The sequence below is a fragment of the Symphodus melops genome (genome assembly GCF_947650265.1).
Source record: "Symphodus melops genome assembly, chromosome: 13".
Taxonomy (NCBI): Eukaryota; Metazoa; Chordata; class Actinopteri; order Labriformes; family Labridae; genus Symphodus; species Symphodus melops.
Window position 1 is genome coordinate 25,027,821 of NC_136703.1, and position 7,116 is coordinate 25,034,936.

The 7,116-nt window shown below is 43.7% G+C and overlaps 1 long non-coding RNA gene across 1 annotated transcript; it reads right to left on the reverse strand.

The window, feature by feature from the left end:
• Nucleotides 1-6,020: 6,020 nt before the first annotated feature.
• LOC306834377 lies at nucleotides 6,021-6,843 on the reverse strand. The gene is made up of 2 exons (XR_013780484.1): nucleotides 6,771-6,843; nucleotides 6,021-6,297 (listed from the first exon to the last, which is right to left on the reverse strand). It is a non-coding gene; the product is annotated as an uncharacterized lncRNA (long non-coding RNA).
• Nucleotides 6,844-7,116: the final 273 nt, after the last annotated feature.

Consider the following 7,116-nt stretch of genomic DNA (forward strand, 5'->3'; position numbering starts at 1 on the left):
GGTCTACATACGGAAGAGCGTAGAGAGAGAGAGAGAGAGAGAGAGAGAGAGAGAGAGAGAGAAACAGAGAACATGTTGCTGCAGCAGAAGTTCTGAGCTGTCGACAATAAATGAGCGGTCTGTTCTCAGGCGGACGCAGAGTGTTGTCTGACCTGTCCCACATCCTCCACTCTGACTGCGAGCGTTCACCATCTGGCAGACGATACAGAATCCTACTGCACGAAAACTTCAACTCTTCTGTAGATCAAAAGTCTGAATCATGCTTCTCAAGTCTGTCTGGGTTGCTCGATAGCATCACGGCGTTCTTTTATTTTCTCTCCTTATGTTGTGTTTGATGCTGATTTGGTGCAGTGTTGTTCTGATATATGTTGCTTGTACTGGAACAGTATGCACTCCTTTTGTTTGCACGTGGATTGTGTTTGTTTCTGTTGTTGAGTGTGTGCAGCACTTGGGAGTCAATTCCCCTGTTTGTAAAGGCAGTGCACGAACATTCAGAGCACATTGATGACACTGCTGTGGACTTTGTCTGCACTCCCTGATCGCCCCACATGAGTCCTGTGATGGACTTCCTGTCTCTCTGTAGATGCACACTATCATTTAGCTTGTGCCCTGCGTCTGAATACAGAGCTGTCCTTTCTCCTTCAGCCATCTGAGTCTCTGAGCGTCTCTAACACCTTCTTCTTCTTCTCTGGCTTTCACCTCCACGTTGTACGCTTTGGTTTCTGAAGGAGCATTATGAATAAATCTCTCCTTCTTCCACTGTTGTATTTCCTTCAAGTCGTTAGTAACAAGTTGTCTGTGCATGGAAACGAGTACAGTAGAAGTTCTGATCATGAAACCCCAGACGGTCTGATTTGTTCTTCTTAAGATCACAGGAGAGCAGAGGGGCGGGGGGGGGGGGGGGGGGGGGGGGGATTTCACAAACACAGGCGGTAATTAGCCCACACAGTACAGTCGTTTGTTTTCTTAAGTGACGCTAATTTCCATTTCATGAAGCGGCTGGATGTCTGCCAGTTATATTAATGAGAGTCACACAGTGGTGCAGAGGCAGTCTTAGCACCTCTCGTCTGTCTGCAGGGAGGACGATGATGTCATCTGAACTCAGGTGACTCCAGCTCGAGAAAAGACTGCGTCTCCGTCCTCTGACAGGAGGATTCTACGGGAGTGCTCTTGTTGCGTGTAAATATGTAGAAGAAAGACACTAAACCAGAGGGCATTGTGGGTAAAAGGAGAGCAGACGTTTGGACAAAGGTCATTTCAGGACACAGTTTGAGAGTTCTGCTGCACTGAGATGTGTCTTTTCTAGTATTTTCACTTCTGTGTTCAGACTGGATGGGACAGATGCGCTTCTGCTGCCACCTGCTGGTCATCGATTATCATTACAGGCAACATAAAACTATTCACACAATCACATCATTTTTCTCTTAAAAATATTCATTTTTAAAAAAACTGTTTTTATTGAGCTTTTTATGCCGCTCTCACATGAATGGAGACACTAAGCAGGTTTATACGATTACCACAAACTTTTTACCGCATGCCTCAGGTGTCATGGAGGCTCGTGGTGCATTCACTGTCGCTGGTTAACAAGAATACTGAGATGTCCCACAAGGCTAAACTCAGTGTAAAAGGATAGATAGTGTGTTTTTTTTTCAGAAAGCACCACCATGAAAAATGACATACAAATAAAGTCTATAATAGATGCAATCATCTGTCTTTGTTTGTTTTGCTTGTGAATAAACTCCAGCTGTGTTTGCTTTTTCAGGCCCACAGGAATGTTACAGTCAAACCAACTATAATAAAGACAAAACAAAATTATGTTTGCCTAAATTGCCATGTGTGAATATTGGACATCAAGATTTGGATCTGTCTTTTTCCTCAGAACTTTCATGGAAGGATGAGCGGCACATGAAATATAAACATGCAGGTTTTTTTTTTTGTTTTGTTGACATTGCAAACGTTTTTTAAAGACATATTTTGGGGCTTTCTTCACCTCCATTTAGAGACAGGACAGTTGATAGAGTGGGAAGTCAGGGACTGAGAGGAAGTGGGGGAAGGAACTACAGGTTGGACTCGAACCCCAGGCCACAGCCCCCCCTCCACATGGGGGATGGGCACCAGCCTCTAGGCCACCGTGCCCCTGCATACTTTACAGATTTAAATGGAAAATGAAACATAGCTCCACATTCTCCAGTAAGAGAGCCGGTGGACTCTAAGTGACTGAATGAAATGGGTTATATCTAAATATCTTTATAAAGCCTGGAACAGATGAAACTCACAATATGCTCAGGAGCAGCCTCTTAGTTAGACTTTTCTCCTGCCTGTAAAATCATAGATACTGGATTCCTTCTCTCCACTAAAGGAGGAAATATGTGACGCAGACTTTTCTCCCTCTCCGAGTGAAGAGCAGTAAAACACCTGTTGTGGTGCGTTCAGGGTTTTCCCCCTCGGATGAACAGGATGTTTAGAGCCGAGAACAGGAGGCCTGAAATCTCTCCATCTTTCCTCTCTTTGACATTTTCTCTGTTTCCTTTCCTCCGCTCAGTTTATTGTCACGTCACGTCAACAATGCCTGACCTCTGACACTTTGAAGGAACAATCCAGACATTGTTTTCACCACTCTGAACTTCATATATTTTCCTTTCAGAGATCTTTTTTTTCGTTTGTTTGTTGTTGTTTTTTTCGAAGCCGTCTGACATCCTGAAGTTTGACGTCTAAATAAAGTGTCAGCGGCCTCAGAGTTCACCGTGTCCGTCCAGCTGCGGATGACTCAAACACACTCATCATGTCACCACGCTGTGTTTGGTTTGGAAGAAAACTGAAGACCTGCTCACTGTCATTTTGGGGTCATCCCACCAGACGGTGCGTTTGTGTTTTTTTAGGATGTGTGAGAAAGAACGTTTTTAAAGTCTCGTTTCCATGGCGACTGATTAGAAGGACAAGTGAGTTTGTCTCTGATCAATCTTGAACGCATCTGTTCTTGTCTGGCTACAATAGAGCCTTCAGGATGGATGGGGGTTTTTTTGTAGCCATTGAAATGTTGAACATGTGGATGTGCTGCTTCAATCAGTCACTCGAGGGGATTTCTTCGTGCCTTCCATTACGTGATAATGTCGGAACGTTCCTGTTGGTCATAATGGAGGATTTAACTACCTGTAGTCACAGCAACAAGACGACGTGTTTCTAGGACGTTATCTGTGATTTTAGAAGTCGGTCCCTCTGTCCGCCTACAGCAGCCTCTCCAAATTGTTTTCAGTTAGCGAAGAGCGTTCGCGGCAGAAAAAGCGCAGCGCCTCTCGCTTCCATCGTCTCATCGGCGAGCTGCTCTGAGCTCAAAGTTGAGAAGCTTTCAGAAAGGCGCGTTGACGTCACAGACGCTCTTTTCCAAAAGGAACATATTCTCGGACTACAGATTGTGTCTTGTACCCGCATCCTCTTTGCTCCATGTCTGATCGGGAAATAAACGATGGAAAATTAAAAAATAAAAACATGCAGTAAAAAGTAACGGAGCCGTGTCCATGGTACAGGACGGACGTGCAGCACTTCATGCAAAGTGCCACCCAGCGAACAGTCAGGGGACACGGGGACGGACAGTCCAATGTAAATGTTTTATTGTGTTGTTTATTTCCAAAGGGACAGAACACAACTTGATTGATGCAACAAAGTTAGCTAACAGCGTTAGCACACGTTGTCCCCGTCCAGATGGACAAAGAATACGATCTGAAACAACTGAATATATTCAGCTCCTGAACACAGCGCTCAGCATGTCTCACATACTGTACGGCTTTCACAGCACCGCGCTGCCAGGTCTCCGGGTCACACTCTGCGGTCTGCTGGATCTCTTGGCTTCAGTAACGTAGCAATAAAAAAACCTGGAACTTTTCTCTGAGCTCTTATGGCTTCTCACCCAGATCTGCGAGATGGAAGAAAACAGCAGTTAAAATCACTCTAAACACTTAAATTTGATACTTTATGGCCTTCTGTGCAGACCAAGCGGTGATTACGTGTGAGAGCAGTGAAATGAGATGAAGGTGGGACTGGAAACATCGGACGATGAAGATGAACGACAAAACTAAACAAAGACTGCGGAGGCTTTAAAACACCAAATTAAAGTCGTCTCTTTCTTGGCTTTTTACAGAAAGCTAAATGGCTGTTTCATTTGCTCTATTCGACCCTTTCTTCACGAAGGAACGCCGCGCTTGATGCACGTCTTGGACTTGAGTCAGGACAAATACACACGATGGCTCGCTAAGTGCTGGATGCTATAGTTTATGATATATATTTTGTAGCTGTGATTTATGATTTGAGTGGAGATTTACTGGCCATGCAGAGACTGTGACTTGAACCCTCTGCAGACGGATGTTTTAGTCAACAGGTTGGGGATTGAGAAGATTTTTGAAGGTGTACAGAGATGCAGCTGAGGCACTGAAGGACCACAGCTGATTGGACGGGATGTAGGGATGGGACTTCTGCAGGTGTGGCCCTGCAGGTTTTGTGCACATGCATACATTAAAGGTCCCATATTCTGCCCTTTTTGGGGTTCATATATCTAATGTATGTGTGGGAGTTTGCTACAACGAGTCAATCATGGGTTTGTGATGTCACAAAGGGGGGGGGGGGCCTAGGGACTGAGCGTTTCACGCTGCTATTGCTAATGCTAATGCTAACAGGAGGAGGTAGGAGACGCCTACGTTTTCGCAGACTTTGAATTTCTGCACATCGTTGTGTCTAAACGTGCAGAAGACACGTGGAAAACACACTAAAGAGCATCTGAAACCAGAAAGAAGAAGAATACGGGACCTTTAAGAAGATTTTTGTATATGCACTTATCTCAAAACAGTTTTGGTAACACAAGCTAATAGTCAACATATACGTCTTCTCCGGTGAATTCTTCAAGGACTCGGAACTATGTGTGCGTCTGAAGTGTTGTTTTTGAGAACAGTCGTCCATGTTGTTGGGAAGTCATCCGTTTTCATTTAGCAGATTCAGTTGTTTAGGTCTAAAGGAGGAATGTTAAAAAAATCACGGCTCATGTTTCGAGACTTGAAAACTGCTGCTTCTTGTATTTGGCTCCACAGAAGCGTCCCATAAATCAAGAAGCCGGTAAATATTTGACTGCAGCTGTTTGGTCTCAGCTGAATCAGCGTGTAAACCGACGCAGCTCCTCCTTCCAAGTTTTTTTTTTTTTTTTTTAAACAGCAGCTCATCTGAAGCCAACAGAAGCAGCAGACCACACATTCAGAACCACGAGTCGTCCCCGGAGACACAACAACAGACGCGTCCAGCTTTCTGGCTTTCAGGTTTGCTGCACCAAGAACCTTTTTTTTTTTTTTTTTTTTTTTTAACACATAAAGAAACTAAATGAACACCCACAACAAAACACACTAAATAAAAGAAAAGCCCTCCTGTCATTATTTCTCCCTCTGCTCCACTCTTATTTTTCTGTGTGGAGTCGATGCAGCAGAAAACGAGACAGAAGAGATCAAAACAGATTTACAGGATAAGAGAGCGATGAAGAATCCTGCAACTTCCAACATTAAAAACAGCTCCCACAGAACACGATTTATAGACGTAATTATAAAACACAGACTAACACAATATGAGGAGTACTTCATCTGACAAACATCCTGCATGTAGAAGGAGGTATGAAGTAGTAAGAACCAATCATGTTTCAGCCAGACGTGACAGGAAACTGATTGAAACAAAAGGTCAAATAAAAATGCATCATCTCTTCTTCTATTCATTTTACTTCCTGCTCTGCTTTTCTTGTGAAGTAAAGCAGAATCTGCAGCTCTGTAACTGTGTGTGTGTGTGTGTGTGTGTGTGTGTGTGTGTGTGTGTGTGTGTGTGTGTGTGTTTACGGGATATTATCCATGACTCGTCTTCTTCTCCGACTGTTGATACTCAAACCTGTCTAATTATTCTTCTAACTTCCTCCGACTGTACAAGCGTGTGCACAGTGACATCAGGCCTCAGAGGAAAACAGGAAATCACATCATGCTATTTCAATCAGGAGAGACAAGTGATATTAAGAATGAATTTATTACAATGAAAAAGTGATTGACAGAATAAGATTGACAGAATGTTTTGGCGCTTGGACTCTATGGGGTGGAGATGCGATTTTTGTGATGAAGTCCTGCTCGTCATTAGGATAGATCCCCCCATGGAGTCCAGACCCTGGTGGTGGAGGACTGATGATTTCATGAGACCGGATGGGGAAAGATTGATGGGAGTTGCCTCTGCTCCTGAAGATGGCGGTGATGGGGAGGTGGAGGGGCGCACGAAGCCAGCTTGAAAGAACTAGGGAAGAAAAAGGATCATATTTAAAAGGAGAGCTGAACGATGATAGGCCGAAAACGAAGGAGGAACGCTGCGCTATTGGTTAGATGAGGTCCGGTGACAGACAGCTGACTAACCTGCGGACAGCCCAAACTGACAGCTCGAGAATGACAGCGGAAATGAGATAGCGTGAAAAAGGGTGACTGAGAAACCTGATTGTGGATCACTTAAAGTCTTCCTTACTGAACTTTCGCTAAGCTTCATTTCAATCAGGAGAGACAAGTGATATTAAGAATGAATTTATTACAATGAAAAAGTGATTGACAGAATAAGATTGACAGAATGTTTTGGCGCTTGGACTCTATGGGGTGGAGATGCGATTTTTGTGATGAAGTCCTGCTCGTCATTAGGATAGATCCCCCCAAAAGAAAAGGGGGCAGACCCCTTAAAGTAGCACAGCCCATAGAGTCCCCCAAAAGAAAAGTTTTACTTACTGATCATGATGAATCGGTCAAAATGAAATAATTGACTTAATCTGCTGAATGAATGAAAACATGACAGTTAAAACAAGCTTTTACATATATGCCCTCTGGCAACGTAACACGCTCGCTGCTTATTAAATAATTATTACACCAGTCAAACATAAACATGATCCCTTGGCTTCTGCCTGTAAAAGAAGAAGACAATAATTTAAACACTTATGCAGAAGAACATTATCAGTTACTCTCCGTGAATTATGAGTTACTGGACGAGAGAATGCTTGAAATAATGGTGATTGAAAAGCTGCTTACCATTTTGCTTGCATTGGGATGCATTGCCAACGTTATGGCTGAGGCTGAT